Consider the following 22913-nt stretch of genomic DNA (forward strand, 5'->3'; position numbering starts at 1 on the left):
CCCCTCTAGAACCCTCAGTTTGTTTTTCAGAGTCCGTCGTCTCTCATGGTTCTTCTCCCCCTCCGATTTCCCCCCCTTCATTCTTCCCCTCCTGCTACATTCTTCTTCTTTTTTTCTTTCTTAACATATATTGCATTATTTGTTTCAGAGGTACAGATCTGAGATTCAACAGTCTTGCACAATTCACAGCGCTTACCAGAGCACATGCCCTCCCCAGTGTCCATCACCCAGTCACCCCATCCCTCCCACCCCACCCCCCACTCCAGCAACCCTCAGTTTGTTTCCTGAGATTAAGAATTCCTCATATCAGTGAGGTTATATGATACATGTCTTTCTCTGATTGACTTATTTCGCTCAGCATAACACCCTCCAGTTCCATCCACGTTGTTGCAAATGGCAAGATCTCATTCCTTTTGATGGCTGCTTAATATTCCATTGTATATATATATACCACATCTTCTTTATCCATTCATCTGTTGATGGACATCTTGGCTCTTTCCACAGTTTGGCTATTGTGGACATTGCTGCTAGAAACAGCGGGGTGCACATAGCCCTTCAGATCCCTACATTTGTATCCTTGGGGTAAATACCCAGTAGTGCAATTGCTGGGTCGTATGGTAGCTCTATTTTCAACTTTTTGAGGAACCTCCATAGTGTTTTCCAGAGTGGTTGCACCAGCTTGCATTCCCACCAACAGTGTAGGAGGGTTCCCCTTTCTCCGCATCCCCGCCAACATCTGTCGTTTCCTGACTTGTTAATTTTAGCCATTCTGACTGGTGTGAGGTGGTATCTCATTGAGGTTTTGATTTGGATTTCCCTGATGCTGTGCGATGTTGAGCACTTTTTCATGTGTCTGTTGGCCATTTGGATGTCTTCTTTGGAAAAATGTCTGTTCATGTCTTCTGCCCGTTTCTTGATTGGATCATTTGTTCTTTGGGTGTTGAATTTAAGAAGTTCTTTATAGATTTTGGATCCTAGCCCTTTATCTGATATGTCATTTGCAAATATCTTCTCCCATTCTGTCGGTTGTCTTTTGGTTTTGTTGACTGTTTCTTTTGCTGTGCAAAAGCTTTTTATCTTGATGAAACCCCAATAGTTCATTTTTGCCCTTGCTTCCTTTGCCTTTGGCGATGCTTCTGGGAAGAAGTTGCTGTGCCTGAGGTCGAAGAGGTTGCTGCCTGTGTTCTCCTTTAGGATTTGGATGGACTCCTGTCTCACATTGAGGTCTTTCAACCATTTGGAGTCTATTTTTGTGTGTGGTGTAAGGAAATGGTCCAGTTTCATTCTTCTGCATGTGGCTGTCCAATTTTCCCAACACCATTTGTTGAAGAGACTGTCTTTTTTCCATTGGACATTCTTTCTTGCTTTGTCAAAGATTAGTTGACCATAGAGTTGAGGGTCCATTTCTGGGCTCTCTATTCTGTTCCATTGATCTATGTGTCTGTTTTTGTGCCAGTATCATACTGTCTTGATGATGACAGGTTTGTAATAGAGCTGGAAGTCCGGAATTGTGATGCTGCCAGCTTTGCTTTTCTTTTTCAACATTCCTCTGGCTATTCGGGGTCTTTTCTGATTCCATACAAATTTTAGGATTATTTGTTCCATTTCTTTGAAAAAAGTGGATGGTATTTTGATGGGGATTGCATTGAATGTGTAGATTGCTCTAGGGAGCATTGACATCTTCACAATATTGGTTCTTCCAGTCCATGAGCACAGAACGTTTTTCCATTTCTTTGTGTCTTCCTCAGTTTCTTTCATGAGTATTTATAGTTTTCTGAGTACAGATCCTTTGCCTCTTTGGTTATTTATTCCTAGGTATCTTACGGTTTTGGGTGCAATTGTAAATGGGATCGACTCCTTAATTTCTCTTTCTTCTGTCTTGTTGTTGGTGTATAGGAATGCCACTGATTTCTGTGCATTGATTTTATATCCTGCCACTTGACTGAATTCCTGTATGAGTTCTAGCAGTTTTGGGGTGGAGTCTTTTGGGTTTTCCACATAAAGTATCATATCATCTGCAAAGAGTGAGAGTTTGACTTCTTCTTTGCCAATTTGGATGCCTTTGATTTCTTTTTGTTGTCTGATTGCTGTGGCTAGGACTTCTAATACTATGTTGAATAGCAGTGGTGATAGTGGACATCCCTGCCGCGTTCCTGACCTTAGGGGGAAAGCTCTCAGTTTTTCCCCATTGAGAATGATATTCGCTGTAGGTTTTTCATAGATGGCTTTTATGATCTTGAGGTATGTACCCTCTATCCCTATACTCTGAAGAGTTTTGATCAAGAAAGGATGCTGTACTTTGGAAATGTTATTTTTTTTATTAGTGAGTTTTTATAGTATTCCTGGGCAGAAAGGTATTTTTATAGAAGCAGTTCTTTTCCTGTCTTTTATTTTTCTCATGTGCCCATAATACACCGTTTTTATATTAGTTTTTGTTACATATAATATGTAAAATCAGTATCCTTTTAAAAAATTAAAAGTTTAAGATAGCCTAAGGGTGATTTTGACTATAATCTCTCATTTCCGGAGGTAACACCATTAGTAAGTTCTATGCCTTTTCTTCCAGACTTAATAAGAATTTATTTACACATTTACCACATATCCATAGAAAGTACGTCGTATCTCTGAGAGTGTGTATATCATAGGACTTTTTAAAAATTGTGGTAAAATATAAAGCATACCATTTTAGCCATTTTACCATTTTTGAGTGTACAATTCAATGGCATTAAGGACATTCTTGTTGGTTGTGCAGCCACCACCACTATCCATCCCCAGAACTCTTTCATATTCCTAAACTGGTACTCTACCTCTTAAACTCTAATTCCCCATTCCCCTCCATGCGTCCCAGGCCCTGGTAACCAATATTCTACTTTCTGTCTCTGAATTTGATTATTCTAAGTCCCTCACATGAATAGAATCATACAGTGTTTGTCCTCCTATGTCTGGCTTATTTTACTTAGCATAATGTCTTCAGAGTTCATCCATGTTGTAGCATGTGTCAGAATTTCATTCTTTTTAAGGCTGAATAACATTCCATTTTAGGTATATACCACATTTTGTTTAGCTGTTCATCAGTTGATGGACGTTTAGGTTGTTTCCAATTTTTGGCTCTGGAGAGTAATGCTGCTGTGAACATGGGTGGACAGATATCTGGTCGATTTCCTGCTTTCAGTTCTTTTGAGTATATATATAGAAGTGGAATTGCTGGATCATATTCATAATTCTTTGTTTAATTTTTTGAAGAAGTGCCCTATCATTTTCCTCAGTGGCCCCACCATTTTATATTCCCACTTGCAATGCGCAAGGTTCCAATTTCTTCATATCCTTGCCAGTACTTCTTTTCTGTTTTTTTGATAATAGCCATCCCCGATAGGTGTGAGGTGGGATCTTGTTCTGATTTGCATTTCCCTTTTGCTTTGTGATGTTGAGCATCTGCTCATGTGCTGATTGGCCATTTGTGCAATCTTCTTTAGGGAAATATCTATTCAAGTGCTTCGTTCATTTTTGAATCATTTCGTTGTTGAGTTGTAGGAGTTCTTTATTCTGGATATTAACCCTTTATCAGATGCATGATTTGCAAATATTTTCTCCCATTCTGTAGATTGCCTTTTCATGCTGTTGATAGTGTCCTTTGATGCATAAAAGTTTTACATTTTTTTTGTTTGTTTTTGTTTTTTTGTTTTTAAGTAGGCTCCATGCCCAGTGTGGAGCCCAATGCAGGGCTTAGACTCACAACCCTGAGATCAAGACCTGAGCTGAGATTAAGAGACAGACACTTAACTGACTGAGCCACCCAGGTGCCCCTAAAAGTTTTATATTTGATGAATTCCATTTTCTCTGTTTTTTCTTTTGTTGCCTGTCCTGTTGGTGTCATGTCCAATACATAAGGTTTCGAAGGCTTTCCCCTGTGTTTTCTTGTAAGAGTTTTATAATTTTAGCTCTTAATGTTTATTTTGACTTAATTTTTGTATATGATGTGAAGTAAATGTTGTAAGGTTTTACTTGTAGACGAGTTGGAAGAATGGACATTTTTCCTAAACCATTTGGGAATCAGTTGCTGACCTGATGTCCTATCACTCCCGAAAACATGAGTGTATATTTCCTGCAAAGACATCTCTTACAAAACCCCAAAACATCCATTAAAAGCAGAAAATTACCACTGCTATTTCAGTACCATCTAATCCTCAGACTCTGTTCACCTTTGAGCAGTTATCCCAATAACTGGTCTTTTATAGTGGTTCAGAGCCATGTGTTGCATTTAATTGTCATATGTCTTTAGTTTCCTTCATTCTGGAGTGGTTGCTCAGTCTTTCCTGACCTTGGCTCTTTGGAAGAGTGCAAGCCAGTTATTTTGAAAAATGTCCCTCAGTTTGGGTTTCTTTAGGACTAGCATCAGCGTGTGTGTGTATACATGTATGTGTGTATGTGCATGCGTGTTTGCACATGCTTTTGACCTAAATGGTACTGTGTAGTACATACACTGTTCTGAGACACGCTTCTTCTCCTACCCAGCAATATCATTTGTTTTGTTACATTTACAACTAGTTCATTCATTTTAAGTGCAAGATAGGATTCTGTCATATGAAAATGCTGTATTTTGTTTAGCTGTTCTTTTGATGGACTTATGGGGTTATTGGCAATTTTTTGCTGTTACTAACAAGGATGCAAAAGTCATCCTTGTTTACATTTCTTTTTGTGGATGTAAATTTCCGAGGCAATAGATTTTTATTATTATTTTTAAAATTTGAAATATTTCAAACATGCCAAAAGCATAGAGTAATACAGCAATACCCAACTTTAGTAAATGTTAATATTGGCTCTGAATCTTTACGCTGGTAAAGTCGTCATCCCATTCAGTGTGTGGGAGTTTTACTGGGATTTGTGCAAAGTTAGCATCTCCCTGAGTGAGAATTATTATTAATGACAGATTGCGTCAAAAGTATGTAGCTTTATTCAGGAGAGAGATATTTTGGGAGAACCTGTCAGATTTAAGAAGCTGAAAATGTAGGCCTTCCACCCAGATGTGAACTGTGAATAAAATACCAGGTAGGCTCAGCCAACTTTTCTTTTAGGCTTCTTTCATGTCTGTCTTAATAGAATTTAATGAAATGAAACAGGAGGAGGAATCATGAAAGGTTAAGAATGATAGACCTGAAAGACTTGCTCATTTCTTCTTTTGGATCCCTTCCTTGGCTCTGGTGTTGGGTGAGAGCGCGTCCGGGAATTCATTCCAAGCCTATTTCAGTACCCAGGACAAATTGGCGATAAATCAGTTCTATATGCATGCATGACATTAGACCAGTCAAGGGGAGAAGGAAAGGAATTAGATCAGAGCCCAGCTTACTTTACGAAGTCACAGGACATGGAATTCTCTAAAGATAAATAAATACATAAATTCAGGACTCTTGGATCTCTTGCAAGCCTTTGACCGACCAGAGCCTGAGGCACGTGGCCAGTTGTGTCTTCCTACAAGTCGTGGAAAAATGCAGTCCACTTAAACACCAGCTCCTGTGAGCTTTGGCGATGTGGCCTCAATACCTAGAAACGAAGTCTCCATGTTACTGTCAGTGGGTGTTTCAAGGTTTTTTTTTTTAATTTTTTTTAAAGATGTTATTTATTTATTTGACAGAGAGAGACACAGCGAGAGAGGGAACACAAGCAGGGAGAGTGGGAGAGGGAGAAACAGGCCTCCCGCCGAGCAGGGAGCCCGATGTGGGGCTCGATCCCAGGACCCTGGGACCATGACCCTAGCCAAAGGCAGATGCCCAGTGACTGAGCCACCCAGGCGCCCCTCAAGGGTTTTGTTTTTAATGCTAAATAACATCCTTGGGAAAATTCCTCCTGGCTTGTTGATTAACAGTGGAATACAAAGGAACCACAGAGATATCTTAACATCTACACTGTGTTGGGATCTCATTCCTGGCTGAAACAGTGTTTGGTGGGAATGTGGCTTTCACTTTTTATGTTGCGATGCCTGTGTGGCCTCCAGCCTGAAAGACAACAGTGAGAACAGTAACCACAGGTGGGAGCTGGTTTGGGGCTTTTGTGGATTTCTTGTCCACAGTATTTGAAGTACTATATATGTTAAGGCTGTAAAAGTGAAATTTCGGTATTTCAGCATTCAGTGGAGTGGGCATAACTTGTTTCAGTCCTTGGTTTAGGATTGTGGTGTAGATGGTAATACTGAGGGTTTTTTCCTGCCTCCTTTCTAGGGATACAGGTTGGGTGTCTTTGTGTTTCAGGTTAGAGGGTTGGACTAGGTGGATCCTTGGGGACCTTTTTAGTTCCAGAATCTGAGATTACTCTAATGTTGATAGTTGGCCATTTATATGACATCCTTCCTCATCTGCCCTCATTGTCTCTCTCTGTTGACATGTTTTTCCTTAGGCCTTTATTCTCCACAAGAAACCCACAACTCCGAATGGTTTTGCAGTCTCCACTGGAGACTGTTAGGCACCGTGCAGGCTTTGGTCTCTGTGCACCCTGATGGAGATCAGATGCCGCAGAGGAGGGCGCACATGTTAGTAAAGCCGTAGGGGCAGATAGCATTTCGGGTTCCTCAGCTCTGACCTGAGAGAACCACTTACATTTGGATTTAACTTCAGCTCAGCAGAACAAAGTAAAGCCCTAACAGTGGGGGAAAGGATTTCCAGCTTTCTTTGCTCCTCTAATCAACCAACGTAAAAGTCTCAAAGGCCAAGCATTGCAGAAATAACAAATGCAAATAACATTTGCATTATGAATATATATATCTTCCAAAATGTAGTGGTGTTTCCATTTGCTTTGAGTAGGAGGCTGATTTCTATACTTGATCCATACCTGTATATGTAGAAATTGGGCCAGTTACCTCTTTTTTTTTTTTTTTCCTTCTCACAAGTATTTGTTGAGTACTCTTCATGTGCCTAATTTCTGGTTTAGTCATGGGTACAAGAAAGAGAAATCAGGCAAGGTTTCTTTCTTTGAGAAGCCTGTCCTTTAATGAGATGGAAATCATATTGGGACAGTTCTGAGAGGACATCATTTTCCTGGTGCTGAGAGAGGGAGTGGAATGCACAGAGCTCTGGGTGTGGGGGTGTCATCGGAACAGGTGTCCGTGAGCAGATACCCAGTATCTGGGTCGAGTTTCGAAGGGCGGAAGAGGGGCAGCTGGGCCTGGAAGGTGGGGCAGGGGCTGGCACATTCCTGGAAGAGCAACAAGGGGAGGGAGGCTTGAACCGGCCCGACAGGGTTACAAGCAGTTTGAGTCTCATGGCGACAAGGCTGCACATGAGGAGGAGGGTGATGAGCCTGGAGAGACAGGCAGATGGGATGGAAAGATGACGATGGTATTCAGGGTCTCCGTAAGGAGCTTGGGGCTTGGTCGTTTGGCAGTGCACAGCTATTGTGGATAGTTCAGCAGGATGGGAGGGTCACGTTTGCTCTTTAGCTGTGACCCTCTTGGATTGGTCTGGGCAAGACAGGAAAGGTGGGGACCTGAGAGGTGAGCACTGCATTGGGCCAGGCTAGACAGGATCCAAGTGCAATTCAGAAGGATGGGGGGATAATGAGCCAGAAAGGAGGGGACTGCTTGATCATGGAGGATGTGTGGTTTCGGTTTCTGGTGGAATTGACTAGGGGATGGTGGCATCATCAACTTAGAGGGGGCCCACATCAGGAGAATTGTTTTTAAAAGGTCTCCTCTATTCCTTAAATTGCTGTGGACTCCTGTCCTCTCCATCCTTCTTCGTAACAAAGCCTGCTCTCCCTCCCTGTACTCCTGCCCTGCCTACCCTGATCACCTTACTCCAGATTGCGGCCTGTTCCTGCCCCCCACTTCCCCTTCCCCTTCTTGCTGTGTACTCAGTGCCCCCTACCCTCTCCACCTCTTATTTCTTTGCAAGGCTTATCACCTTCTAAAATGTTATAACTGTGTCTGTTGGCTATTTATTTTGAAAAGCTTATTTTGTGTCTCCCCTGCTAGAATATAAGTTCCCCAGGGGCAGGGATCTTAGACCAGGTAAAGGAAGGCAATAGGCAGTTGAAAATCGAATATGTGCTATTTACTGTGTAAGAATATACTATGTTATTAAGTAGGCATTACAAATTAATAGATGGAAGGATTTCTTAGTAAGCAGTAATTGGGCAACTGGTTGGCAATAATGGAAAATTAATCATTTTGGATCCTTACTTTATACTATACCTTAAAATAAATTCCGATGGAATTGAAGAGATAAATATAATTAAAAAAAAATCTCACAGAACACTCTGGCCTTCCTAGATATCCGAATGTATTACGACACGACAGTAATGAAAACAGATGGTGCTGGCAGAGCAAGAGAGACACTATTAGCAAACTAGATGAGAGACCTGAAAGAGTTATTTAGAAGTTTGGTATATAATAAAGGCAGCGTTTCAGATCATTGGGCAAGAGGTGGATTTTCAACAAAGGTGTTACAGCTGGCTAGTGAGTTTTAAAAATTGAATGCAGTTGAGGTGTATGGACTTGTGTGGGAAAACATAGTGGCTATATTGTTGTATGAAATATAGGCATTTCTCCAAAGAATACTTGTAGTGTGATTCCGGTTATAGAAAAGCAAAGAATGTTGGTACATAATCCATTTATCTGCCTCCCACTTTCATGGATCCTTTGTATCCAGTTGTCTTAAACTCTCAGGACTGGGCCCCTTGAGAATGGCCTCACTGTGTCTTTTGGCCCCCTCTGCAGGCTGAGCTGACTACACTCTTGGCCGGTGTTGGAACTCATGGGTCCTGGTATAAGGGTGAGCCCGGGGCAGCCTGCCCCACCCTGAGGCAGTTCAGTGTTATTTTTCTGGAAAGTGGTCTGAATATCAAGACTTTACAAAGGTCCCCAGGGAATTCCAACATGCAGCTAATGCTAAGAACCACTGTTCTAATTGGATCTGGTAAGAATTCCTTCTTTTGGGATGTAACACAAGATGTAGGCCAGGAATGCTGCTCCAAAGGATTAGGGCATAGGGCTCACCAGATTCTTATAGTTATATAGGGATGGGGGTGTAACTGCTGTATTTTTAACCAGCCCACTTATTAAAGAGTGCAGAATGTCTTCCAGGGTTGTCTGTCCAGAGGATGGGAGGTGGGGCCTTTAGTTACTGGGTCCTGTCCCCATTGGCTATCCAAACAGGTGAGCAGGATTGCATGGCTCCCGAGAAGGCTCTGAGGCGCAAAGACCCTCAGTACTTGCTTGAGGAGTCCTGCTGTCAGCTGAGCTGGAGCTTGCATGGAACTGTCTGCAGCAACCAGGGCTGATGTCAGAGGTGGGTCAAGGGGACAGCACTCAAAAGGGTCTGCATTTAAGTTGTATATCCTCATGCACCCCATCCTTAAAATTAAGTGCACTTCTAGGCACTTTGTGGGATTGTCAATAAATATTACCAGGAACATAATAGTTGTTAGAGTAAAGTATTCTCTAAAGCATGAGAGAAAAGTCCCATTTCTGTTTTATATGTTTACTCTGATAGAGTAGCTCCTGGGAAGATTAGAAGTCAGTGGGGTCCTTGGCAACGCTTTCTGGTTCCTGCTTGGCTTCTTTTTTGGGAATGGACAGGCTGAGCCTGGATGGGCCCAACCAGATTTTGGACCAGGTCAGGTGTAGCCTGGAGGCCTCAGGAGGTGGTGAGGGGTGAGGGGCAGGGGCAAACACCCTTCCAGGGATGTATGAAGCGACCCTTCTGGTTTCAGTTTTGTGAAGTGTGTCCCTGGACAGGGTGTCAGGGACGCCCATGACCAGGGCCTTGCCAGGTTCAGTATTTCCAGCCCCCTTGGGCACTTGGGTCTCACTTCTGAAAGAGCACTCCCACCATCGGTGCGGCATGCCTCAGATGTGAGGGATAAGATGGTGCTGGGGATTGGGGTGGGGGTGGGGGAGATGTTTGGGAGCAGGCTGGCTGATTTGCCTTAGAAATCTAATTTTTTAAAAAAGTTTTATTTATTTAAGTCATCTCTACACCCAACATGGGGCTTGAACTCATGACTGCGAGATCGAGAGTCCTGTGCTCTTCCAATTGAGCCAGCCAGGTGCCCCAGAAATCTAATTTTTGCCAGTGTGGCTGAAACTTCCTGAAGCAAAAAGGGCTCATTCAGCTGTGGATGTGGCTTGTAATGAGTGTGTTGTGGCCCAATACTGTGTTACCAGATATTAATTAAGAACAATGGCCAGATTCCATAAATTATCTTTGTTTGAATTTAAATATTGGTCTAAAGTGTACAAATATATGAAAGTAGTAGCTCAGTTTCATTTTTGAGTATGAAATAAAAATACTCTAAAAATTAAAGAAGCTTATAAAACTGAATAATTTTACTTCTCAGTGGCTTATAATTAATGTGAGAGGCAAATCAGACAAGATAGCCTGCTTGTTTGAAAGTTAGATGCTAGTTCATAAACTTCTAATCTGCCTTCTAACTTTGGGTAGTAGCTCTGGTGTTCTTTTTTATTTTATTTTATTTTATTTCATTTTTTAGAAAGATTTATTTTAGAGAGAGAGAGCAAGAGCAAGAGAGAGAGAGAGCATGTGAGCATGGGGTAAAGGGGTAGAGGGAGAGGGAGAGAAAGTCTTAAACAGACTCCACACTGAGCGTGGAGCCTGACATGGGGCTCCATCTCATGACCCTGAGATCACGACCAGAGCCGAAACCAGGAAAGCTTAACTACTTACCACCCAAGCACTCCTATTTTATTTAAAAAATTTGGGGGCGCCAGGGTGGCTCCCCCTGTTGGACGTCTGCCTTTGGCTCAGGTCATGATCCCAGGGTCCTAGGATCGAGCCCCACATTGGGCTCCCTGCTCGTCGGGAAGCCTGCTTCTCCCTCTCCCACTCTCCCTGCTTGTATTCCCTCTCTCGCTGTGTCTCTCTCTGTCAAATAAATAAATCTTTAAAAAAATTTTTTTTAAGGGGCGCCTGGGTGGCTCAGTCGTTAAGCGTCTGCCTTCGGCTCAGGTCATGATCCCAGGGTCCTGGGATCGAGCCCCGCATCGGGCTCCCTGCTCAGCGGGAAGCCTGCTTCTCCCTCTCCGATTCCCCTTGCTTGTGTTCCCTCTCTCGCTATGTCTCTCTCTGTCAAATAAATAAATAAAATCTTTAAAAAAAAAAAAAAAAAAATTTTTTTTAAGTAATCTCTACACCTAACGTGGGGCTTGAAATCAAAACCCCCAAGATCAAGAGTCACGCCCTATGGAGCACTGGGTGTTATACGCAAACAATGAATCATGGAACACTACATCAAAAACTAATGATGTAATGTATGGTGATTAACATAACATTAAAAAAAAAAAAAAAGAGTCACGCCCTATATTGACTGAGCCAGCCAGGTGCCCCTAGTAGCTCTGGTGTTCTTTCCAAAAGTTTCTTTTTTTTTTTAAAGATTTATTTATTTATTTATTTGACACAGAGAGAGAGAGAGACAGCGAGAGAGGGAACACAAGCAGGGGGTGTGGGAGAGGGAGAAGCAGGCTCCCCACGGAGCAGAGAGCCCGACGCGGGCCTCGATCCCAGGACCCTGAGATCATGACCCGAGCCGAAGGCCGACGCTTAACGACTGAGCCACCCAGGCACCCCCAAAAGTTTCTTTTCTTTTTTAAATGAAATATTGTGAAACGGTTTCTTTTTTGAAATATATAACTCTAAAAGTAAACTTTGCTTTTCAAAAATGAAATTGTTATACATGAAGGAGGATTGTAATAAATAGCAGACTATCATTATTAATAAAAACATATTTGAGAACTGACAGTTTCTAAGTTCCACTTCTACGCATGTGACCCTCACAAGCACCAAGGGAGGGGAGCAGCTCAGTCTTCACCTTAAGTGACTGGTTCAAGATCAAGAGACATGGCCGTTAGATGAGAGAGCTGGGTTCCAACAGAAGACCGTTTTTCAGACCGCACTGCCTCCGATTTCTGACTGAATTTCCTTAACTACCATCTTTCTGATTTATTATGTGGTCTCTTTAAACAAATAAAGCCTCAGGATTTCTCAGACCAGTAGGTGCCGCTTGGTCCTCCAGGAGTCCGCTGTTCTAGAAATGTGTCCACGTCCTTGCCATTTGACCTTGGAAGTGCACCTTCAGTTCACTGTGTAGTTGTCCCAAGGTTTACAGGTCTCTGTGTTCCTTTTCTCCCCAAAGGTTGGATGGTATTGACCAGAGTCCCTCAGTCCCTGCTTGCAAAGCTGTTCTCAGAGCTTCCTCATTCTGTGGTATCTCTCTAGGCCAAAGCTCTGAGAGTCCCTGGCTTGTCTCTAGAACCGGTGTGTCTCACAGTCTGAGGCATTGTCTGAGTTTGACAGGATGGAAAAAAATTTTGTTGAGTAAAAGGTTAGCTTAATAAGGGAAGCTTCCGTTTTATTCGTATGCAAATCAAAGTATCTTAGACTGTTAAAAGGACCTCCTTTTTTGCACGTTACTCAGTATTAACAGTGTTCTTTGGTTAAGATTGTATTATTATTGTTATCATTATTTTTTATTTTAAAAAATAATCATGGCTGGGAAAATGAATATATGTGTATGGATCATGAGTCTATATTTTATTTTAATCTGTAATTTAAATTATAAAGTTATTTCAAAGAGTGTTTGGTTATTAGGGTGTTTAGCTATGTTATGATAATCACATTTAAATTTAATTTTGGTAATACCAAGACAAGAACCCTGAATTTTAGGATTTACAATGCAGTGTAGGAAATGAGGGTCCATTGGGGGATACTTCCTATTCAGTATCTTTGTTTTCCAGACAAGCTCAGGAACTCTCTTAAGTTAATCTAGATACAAATAGCTTCGATTACCACTGAATCTATGTGAGTGATTATAGTAGACTAATGAGTTAATCAGCTAACAGCCCATTCTAACCACTGATGTACTAGACTAATTGCTTTATTTGCCTGGGTTAGTTTTTTTTTTTTTAAAGATTTTATTTATTTATTTGACAGAGAAAGAGATAGCGAGAGCAGGAACACAAGCAGGGGGAGTGGGAGAGGGAGAAGCAGGCTTCCCGCTGAGCAAGGAGCCCGATGCAGGGCTCAATCCCAGGACCCCGGGATCATGACCTGAGCTGAAGGCAGACGCTTAACGACTGAGCCACCCAGGCGCCCCTGCCTGGGTTAGTTTTTTCTGCCCCTTTTAGTGAGCATCATAATTTCTGTTTATTACAAGGGTTAGTCAGTTTTAATTATGGCAATTTTTCTGAAATACACATTTTTAAAACTTTGTATTATAGTAAACTTCAAACTCACATAGAGAGGATAGTGTAACAGATTGCCATGTCCACATCATCCTGTATCAGTGACTATCATCCATCACAGAATGGTGTGTTCCCATGTGCATGGCAAGGCTGTGGGCCCTGCTAGTTGAGCTCCGCTGGAGGCAAGTGTGGACAGAGCACAGCACACATCAGGGGGACTGTTGTGGGGACTGTAGAGAATTTTTCACTGAATGACTGTCTTCTTTCCCTATTTGCTGTGTTCTTCCCTATTTGATTTAGTTTGTTTTCATTTTTTTTCTCATACAGACAGGCAGTGTGGCAGTAAACATGCTTGTGTGTACATCTTGCCTGCTTGTGTGAGTATTTCTATAGGATAATGGAAGGAACATCTAGATACAGAGGAGGCTTAGATATTTTCATTTTCCCCTCTGAAGATATTATAACCTGATCAATTTTAGCAATTGTGCTTTTATTCTTAGAAGTCCTGGGTTCTTTTCTGAATGGAAATATCTTTATTGGGATTATCTTATTTTTTTTTTTATTTTATTTTATTATGTTATGTTAGTCACCATACAATACATCGTTAGTTTTTGATGTAGTGATCCACGATCCATTGTTTTCGTATAACACCCAGTGCTCCATGCAGTATGTGCCCTCCTTAATACCCATCACCGGGCTAACCAATCCCCCCTCCCCCCTCCCCTCCAAAACCCTGCTTGTTTTTCAGGTCCATAGTCTCTCATGGTTCATCTCTCCCTCCAATTCCCCCCGCCCATTTTTCCCTTCCTTCTCTTAATGTCCTCCATGTTATTCCTTATGTTCCACAAATAAGTGAAACCATATGATAATTGACTTTCTCTGCTTGACTTATTTCACTTAGCATAATCTCCTCCAGTCCCATCCATGTTGATGTAAAAGTTGGGTATTCATCTTTTCTGATGGCTGAGTAATATTCCATTGTATATATGGACCACATCTTCTTTATCCATTCATCTGTTGAAGGGCATCTCGGCTCTTTCCACGGTTTGGCTATTGCGGACATTGCTGCTATGAACATTGGGGTGCATATGGCCCTTCTTTTCACTACATCTGTGTCTTTGGGGTAAATACCCAGTAGTGCAATTGCTGGGTCATAGGGTAGCTCTATTTTTAAATTTTTGAGGAACCTCCACATTGTTTTCCAAAGTGGCTGTACCAACTTGCATTCCCACCAACAGTGTAAGAGGGTTCCCCTTTCTCCACAACCTCTCCAACATTTGTTGTTTCTTTCCCTGTCCATTTTTGCCATTCTAACTGGTGTAAGGTGGTATCTCAGTGTGGTTTTGATTTGGATTTCCCTGATGGCTAATGATGATGAACATTTTTTCATGTGTCTGTTAGCCATTTGTATGTCTTCTTCAGAGAAGTGTCTGTTCATCTCTTCTGCCCACTTTTTGACTTGATTATTTGTTTTTTGGGTGTTGAGTTTGAGAAGTTCTTTATAGATCTTGGATACCAGCCCTTTATCTGTAGTGTCATTTGCAAATATCTTCTCTATTGGGATTATCTTAAATGCTAGCTGCTGCAGCACACAAACTCAGAATCTCTATGGCTTAACACAAAGTTAATCTCACCAAAGTATGATGTGGGTTAGAGCAGATCTAATCCTTTTGCTGACTCGCGGGTCCAGGCTCCCTCCAGTTTATAACACTGGCCTCCCGGGCAGGGGAAGAGAGGGATAGAGTCACCTTATCAACTCTTATGCATCACCTCTGCTCATACTCTCATCTGAATCACTCACTTCATGGGAGGCTGAGAACATAAGGTGTAATGCATTCCCAAACACTTGAAGTCTGCCCACCAGGAAATAGGAGGTTTGAAATCAAGCTAGACTCCTCTCATCACCATGTTGGAACAGCCTTTCCAAGTACATTCTGGAAAACTGGCACCAGAGCCTTTCAAGGAATGGATTTGGTGTCATTTACATTTTAGTGGCAATATTCTTTTTTTTGTTGTTGCTTTAAATGTATTTTATTTTTAAACTTTTTTATTTTGAAATAGTTTGTAACATCCGTGGGTGATGCATTCCAAAAACCCCAGTAGATGCCTGAAACCTATATATACTATGTTTTGTAGTATTGAACCCTGTATATACTATGTTTTGTCCTATACATACATATCTATGAAAGTTTAATTTATAAGCTAGGCACAGTAAGAGATTAACAGCCATAACTAATGATAGAACAATTATAACAATGTGCTGTAGTAAAAGTTATGCGAATGTGGTCTCTCAAAATACCTTATCATACTATACTCACCCTTCTTGCAAAGATGGGAGATGATAAAATGCCTACGTGATGAGATGAAACAAGCTGAATGACACAGGCATTGTGACATAGCGTTAGGCTACTACTGACCTTCTGATGATAGGTCAGAAGGAGGATCATCTGCTTCCTGACCACATTTGACCATGGGTAACTGAAACCATGGAAAACGAAATCTCGGATGAGGGGGGACTGCTATATAAAAAGTTGTGAAAATAGCACACAGGGTACTTGTATGCCTTTACCCAGCTTCCCGTAATATTAACATCTTTCATAACCATAGTACAATGGTTGAAACCAGGAGATTAACATGGATATGATACTAATCTACAGATCTTATTTGAATTTTGTCAAAGGGCGTGGTCTTATAACTAAAGCCGGAGCTGTTCTCAGGTTCCTGTTGGCACATCCCCATCACCCATAGGTGGGCTCTCATTGCCCACAGGTGTCTCTTACTTTACAAACGAGCACGATGAACTGAGAATCCCCCAAGTACCCCAGGCTAGGCCCCACACTGCTTAGTGTAACCCAGCACTGGGCCTTTTGTAGTTCATGCAATATGCCAGAACAAACCAGGGGAAGGAAAGACTTTCTTATTTATCAGACAGTAGACAAAGAACTCCAGTACTCTTGGGGACTTTTAAGATAAATAAGACCTAAAACTGCTTTAATAGGGTTATCCTAATATGGGCTTAGACACAGAAGGGTCAGATTGAGGGAGTCTGGATTAATCAACAGAAAATCATTTTCACTGCTGCCTTAATTCAAGCCTACTGAGTGCCTGGAATCTTGTAAAGAGATATGGGTGTATTAGTCCTCTATTGCCATGGAACAAATTACCCAAAATGTAGTGGCTTAAACTGTCAATACATATGTATTATCTCTTAATACTTCTGTGAGTCAGGAATTCAGGAATACCTTAGCTGGGTGGTTCTGGCTCAGGGTCTCTTGTGGGGTTGTAGTTATCAGCTGGCCCTGCAGTCATCTGAAGGCTTGGCTAGGGCTGGAGGATGGTCTGGGGCTTTCAGGATGGTCCATGGGACTGGCAGTTTGGGCTTGGCTACTGGCAGGAGGCCTCAGTTCCTCTTCACATGGGCCTCCTCTAGGCCTGTTTGACATGACTTATAACATGGCAGCTGGCTTCCTCTAGGGTGAGCAGTTCAAGAGGGAGCAAGGTGGATTACCAGTCACACACCATCATTTCCACAATATCCTGTTAGTTACACAGGTCAGCCCTATTCACTGTGGGAAGGGAGTACATAAAGCCTGAAAACCAGGAAGTGAGGATCCTTGGGGGCCATCTTGTAGGCTGGCTACCACAGTGGGAGATAGAGAAGTGACAAGGCTCTGTGACATTCAATTTGTCATTTATTGAAAAAATAGTATTAATTACAATTACATAATACTGGAGATTTGGTTTTCATGGCTATTGTGGTGTTTTGGATTTTAATGAAAAACAAATCAAAACCAAGAACCATCAAAAGAAAGTGGGCCTCATCAACGTCAAAGTTTGGTGGGCAGAAGTAGAGATTTTGAGTCAGAAGGCTTGAATTCCAGTACTGATCTCTGTTGCCTACAAGGTTGTCTTGGGGAACAAAGAGGATGATGAACCCTGCCCTGTGGAACTCATGGGCTGTTTTGAAGAATGAACTCGAGTGTGAGGGGATGCATGAATTATGCAGTGTGTTATGGGAATATTAGTTATGATAATGAGGGAGATTTTAAAGATGCAGTGAGATTTGTTCAATACTTAAACCCGGAAACAACTGAGTATATTTTTCAGATGAAATGTTTTAGGATTGAGCTTATTGATTTTATTTTATTTTTTTTGTGCTGGATAAAAATACCAGTGACTACGAGTACCTTTATTATGAGGAGCTGTAAGGTCAAAGCCATGGGGTGGGTTGTGGGGGAACCTGCATAGTTCTGTAAGGAAGTTTAAATCCAGGGGACTGGTCCATTTGGAGTTTTCTTCAGGGCCTTTCCATCTAGGATTGGGCCTTTGCCCTGTTTGCCATTGCCATTTGGCCTGTCCCAAATGTTTGGGTGAGCCTGGTGATGGGTATTAAAGAGGGCACGTTCTGCATGGAGCACTGGGTGTTATGCACAAACAATGAATCATGGATCACCACATCAAAAACTAATGATGTACTATATGGTGACTAACATAACATAATAAAATAAAATTAAAAAAAATAAAACAGTATATAGTCACCATGCTGTACATTACATCCTCAGAACTTACCTTATAATGGACATTTTATACTCTTTGACCAACATCTCACCATTTCTCCCACTCCTCAGCCCCTGGCAACCACCATTCTACCATCTTTATATGAGTTTGATTTTTTTAGATTCCACATATAAGTAGGATCATGCAGTATTTATCTTTTTCTAACTTATTTCACTTATTTCACTTAGCATTAATGTCCTCAGGGTCCATCCATGTTGTTGCAAATGGCAGGATCTCTTTCCTTTTTAAGACTGCATAATCTTCCATTATATAGATAGGTAGGTAGTTTTCTGTCAATGGACACTTGGGTTATTTCTGTGTTTTGGCTACTATAAATAATGCTGTAATGAACATAGGGGTGCAGATATTTCTCCGAAATAGTGATTTCATTTCTTTTGGATATATACACAGAAGTAGAATTATGGGATCATGTGGTAGTTATATTTTTAACTTTTTGAAAAACCTCCATACTGTTTTTTGTCATGGCTGTACCAATTTCCATTGCTACCACCAAGGGTTCCCTTTTCTCCACATCCTCACCAGCATTTGTTATCTCTTATCTCTTTGATGATAGCCATTCTAACAGGTGTGAGGTGATATCTTACTGCAGTTTTCATTTGCATTTCTGATGATTAGTCATGTCGAACATCTTTTCATATACCTCTTGGCCATTTGTATGTCTTCTTTGGAAAAATGTCTGTTCAAGGTCTTCTGCCCATTTAAAAAAATGGGATTATTGGAGGTTTCTTGCTGTTGAGTTGTATGAGTTTCTTATGTATTTTGGATATTAACCCCTTATCTTGTATATGGCTTGCAAATATTTTCTCCCATTCCTTTGATTGTCTTTTCATTTTGTTGATATTTTTGTTTTTCTTATCCCACTGGTTAAACATGATTGACTTAAAATACTTATGCTTCTGTTTCTCTGAACACAGCCCATGTTAGCATCAAAGGAAGAATTTTTGGTAGAACCAGCTGCTAACCCGCTTATTTAAGGCTGGGACACTGGTTAGCAGTTGAAGATGTAACTGTGTGGTGCAACATGAGCCTGCACTTTGAGAAGTAGCACTCTGAGACATGGGATCTGGTTCAACACTGGCTTGCTCTGTGGCTTTGGACAGGTTACTCACCTTTCTGTGTAGCAAGTAGCTAAAGTGCCTGGACTGGCATCTCTGGCACATTTTAGGCACTGAACACAGAACTTTATAATTCTGTTTAAGATGTCTGGGATGTCTGGATGAATACTTTCTTTAAAAAAAGAAAATTGATGGGGCACCTGGGTGGCTCAGTTGGTTAAGTGTCTGCCTTTGGCTCAGGTCATGATCTCATGGTCCCGGGATTGAGCCCTGCGTCAGGCTTCCTGCTCAGTGGTGAGTCGGCTTCTTCCTCTCCCTCTGCCCTCCCCCACTTGTGTATGCGTGTGCTCTCTCTCTCTCTCAAATAAATAAAATCTTAAAAGAAAAAAAGAAAATTGGGGCATCTGGGTGGCTCAGTTGGTTAGGTGTCCGACTCTTGATTGCGGCTCAGGTCATGATCTCAGGGTCATGAGATCGAGCCCGGCATTGGGCTCCACAGTGCACGTGGAGCCTGCTTAAGATTCTGTGCCCCTCTCCCTCTGCTCCTCCCCTTCCCAGCTCTCTCTCTCTCTCTAAAAAAAAAAAAATCTGTAAGTACAGATAACTCAAATGTGTATGGCAGCTTTCTTAAGAAGAATTTAAAATTTTAAGGCACATGTTGTGATGAGCACTGGGTGTTATACACAACTAATGAATTGTTGAACACTGCATCAAAAACTAATGATGTACTATATGTTGGCTAACTGAACATAATAAAAAAAACAAAAACAGACAAAAAACAGCAACAAAGTAAGGTCTTTTTGTGTACCCCACAAAAAAAAGTGGAACAGACATCTTTCTGGGATATAGTCTGATGTGTCAGATCCTGAGTCAGGTGCTGAATAACTTGACCAAAAGCAGCACCTGGTGTTGGTTTGCACTTTTGGCCCTGTTGCTCCCACTGTGACTGCTTGGGCTGACATGGTCTGGGGGAAAGGTAGGGGTGCTCTAAGATTTACCTGGCTTTATAGAATCTTTCCTCCCTCCTTCAGGAGCAACTACGTGTACATGTGCTTTTGCCATTTTATTCATGACGTTTAATTTCTCTGTTCTTGTCATATCAACTCAGCCTGAAATTGAGATCACTTAAACATCATTCTTTTAAGGCCATTCCTAGGTTTCTTTAATTTTCTTATGTTTCATAGGGTTTCTTATGACTAACTAAAACAGTATTTTTAAATACTTATTTAGCATAAAATACTTTTTATTTATTTATTTTTTATTTTAAAGGATTTATTTATTTATTTGAAAGAGGCAGAGAGAGAATGAGTGTTTGTGAGTGGGGGGAGGGGCAGAGAGAGAGGGAGAGGGAGAATCTCAAGCAGACTCCCTGCTGAGCACAGAGCCTGATGCAGGGCTCGATCCCATGACCCTGAGATCATAACCTGAGCAGAAACCAAGAGTTGGACACTCAACCAACTGAGCCAACCAGATAGCCCTAGCATAAAAGACTTTTTAAAATTGTTGCTCTTTTAACAACTTCAAGAAAATTGCCAAGCATTAAAAAATTAGATAAATTCAGGAGACATAAAAAGAGAAGTAAATTTGATTAGATAAAAATTAACCCTTCTTCTACCATAAGGAAATTTAGAAGATAAAAGTTAGACAAGGAGAGTCTTTTGGCTTTCAACTTGGAAGAGCCCAAGGTGTGCCTTTCTTTGGTTGTCCCAAATCCTGGTTCATCCGACATCAGCTGCCTAAGTTCAACCCCAGTGTGATCAAAGTCATGTACCTGAGGTGCACTGGTTGGGGAGTTGGTGCCACATCTACCCCGGCCCCCAAGATTGGCTCCCTGGATCTGTCTCCAAAAATGGTTGGTGATGACATCACCAAGGCAGCCAGTGATTGGAAGGGTCTGAGGATTACAGTGAAACTGACCATTCAGAACAGACAGGCCCAGATTGAAGTGGTACCTTCTGCCTCTGCCCTGATTATCAAAGCCCTCAAGGAACCGCCGACAGACAGAAGCAGAAAAACATTAAGCACAGTGGAAATATCACTTTTGATGAGATTGTCAATGTTGCCCAACAGATGTGGCACCAATCTGTAGCTAGAGAGTTCTCTGGAACATTAAAGAGATCTTGGGGACTGCCCAGTCTGTGGGCTGCAGTGTGGATGGCCGCCACCCTCATGATATCATAGGTGACATCAACAGTGGTGCAGTGGAATGCCCGGCTAGTCAAGAACTACAAAGGAAGAGGAAAATGTTTCAATAAAGGATCATTTGATAACCAAAAAAAAAAAAAGTTAAGACTAGGAGAAAATATTTTCAACTTTTTTTTTGTCTCACAACATCAACTTTATTTGTACAAATAAGGATATCATGGGAGTAATTTCTAAAGCTGTGTCTCCTGTTTTCAACATTTTTAAAAAAAGATATATTTATCTTAGAGCATGCACAAGCAGGGGGAGGGGCAGAGGGAGAGGGAGGGAAGCAGACTTCCTGCTGAGTGTAGAGACCAATGCGGGGGTTGATCCTACAACCCCAAGATCATGACCTGAGTTGAAATAAAAAATTGGATGCTTAACCCCCTATTTTCAACATTTTTTAATTGAATTTTTAATTGAGGTAATTACAGCTTCGCATATAACTGGAAGAAATAATACAGTGAGATATTGTGTACCCTTTACCCAGTTTCCCTTATGGCAGTATCTTGTAAAAGCATAGTATAATATCACAACCAGGACATTGATTTAGTCCACCCATCTTTAGGGTGAGTGATTTCTCTTTTTGCGTATTGATCTAGCACCATTTGTTGAAAAGGCTGTCTTTTCCTCCATTTTTACCCTTTTGTCAAAACCAGCTGGACTTGCTTGTGTAGATCCATTGTTGGGTTCTCTTATTTTGTTCCATTGACCTATGTGCCTGTCTCTCCACCACTACCACACTGTCTTGACTACTGTAGCTATATAGTAAGCCTTAGTATTGGGCATAGCGATTCCTTCCATTCTGTTCTCCTTTCCAGACTTGTTTTAGTTATTCTGTGGCCTGTGCTTTCTCCAATAAATTTTAGAATAAGCTTGTCTACAAAAAACTAAGCTGGGATTTTGATAGGAATTGCATTAAACCTGTGTATCAGTTTGCAGTGAATTAACTTTTTTACCATGTTGAGTCTTCTACTGCAGAAACATGGTTCGTCTCTCCATTTATGAAATATTTTCTTTTTTACAAAGAACTAGTACTTGGAACCCATAGTGAGCTTCTACAAATAAAAAAAAAAAAGCCAAAATTCCATAGGAAACTAGGAAAAGGCTATTTTTAGTCAATTCTCACATGAAATACAAATGGCTTCTAAGATTTGGAAAGATGTGCAATCTTACTGGTGTTCCAGGAAATGCAAATTATAAGATCCTGTTGTTGTGTATGATGAGATTGGTAAAAATAAAATGGGATAATATTATTAATTGATAGGAGTATAAGAAAATGGACATATTTTGATGTAGTCCCAACAGTTAAGTTTTGCTTTTGTTTCCCTTGCCTTAGACATATCTAGAAAAATGCTGATTTTTCAACAAAAACAACTGATGTCAGAGAAATTACTGCCTGTGCTCTCTTCTAGGTTTTTATGGTTTCAGGTCTCACATTTAGGTCTGTAATCCATTTTGAGCTTATTTTTATGTATGATATAAGAAAGTGGTCCAGTTTCATTCTTTTGCATGTAGTTGTGCAATTTTTCTCAACATCATTTGTTGAAGAGACTATCTCCCATTGCATATTGTTGTCTCCTTCGTTGAAGATTGACCATATAAGTGTGGGTTTATTTCTGGGCTTTTGTTCTGTTCTATTGATCTGTGTGTCTGTTTTTGTACCAGTACCCTACTGTTTTTATTACTACAGCTTTGTATTATATCTTGGAGTCTGGAATTGTGATACCTCCAGTTTCATTCTTTTTCAAGATTGCTTTGGCTATTTTGGGTCTTTTGTGGTTCCATACAGATTTTAGGATTATTTGTTCTTGTTCTGGGAAAAATGCTGTTGGTATTTTGATAGGGATTGCATTAAATGTGTAAATTGCTTTGGATCATAGGGACATTTTAGCAATATTTGTCCTTTC

The 22913-nt window shown here is 41.1% G+C and overlaps 1 protein-coding gene and 1 pseudogene across 1 annotated transcript in view; both read left to right on the forward strand.

Moving 5' to 3' along the window:
* The window catches only part of DTD1 (D-aminoacyl-tRNA deacylase 1), a 161785-nt gene that overhangs the window by 40660 nt on the left and 98212 nt on the right, over nt 1–22913 (forward strand). The window lies entirely within an intron of this gene.
* LOC116641900 lies at nt 8266–22320 on the forward strand (annotated as a pseudogene).

Source organism: Phoca vitulina, unplaced genomic scaffold (assembly GCF_004348235.1).
Source record: "Phoca vitulina isolate PV1807 unplaced genomic scaffold, GSC_HSeal_1.0 scaffold22, whole genome shotgun sequence".
Lineage (NCBI taxonomy): Eukaryota > Metazoa > Chordata > Mammalia > Carnivora > Phocidae > Phoca > Phoca vitulina.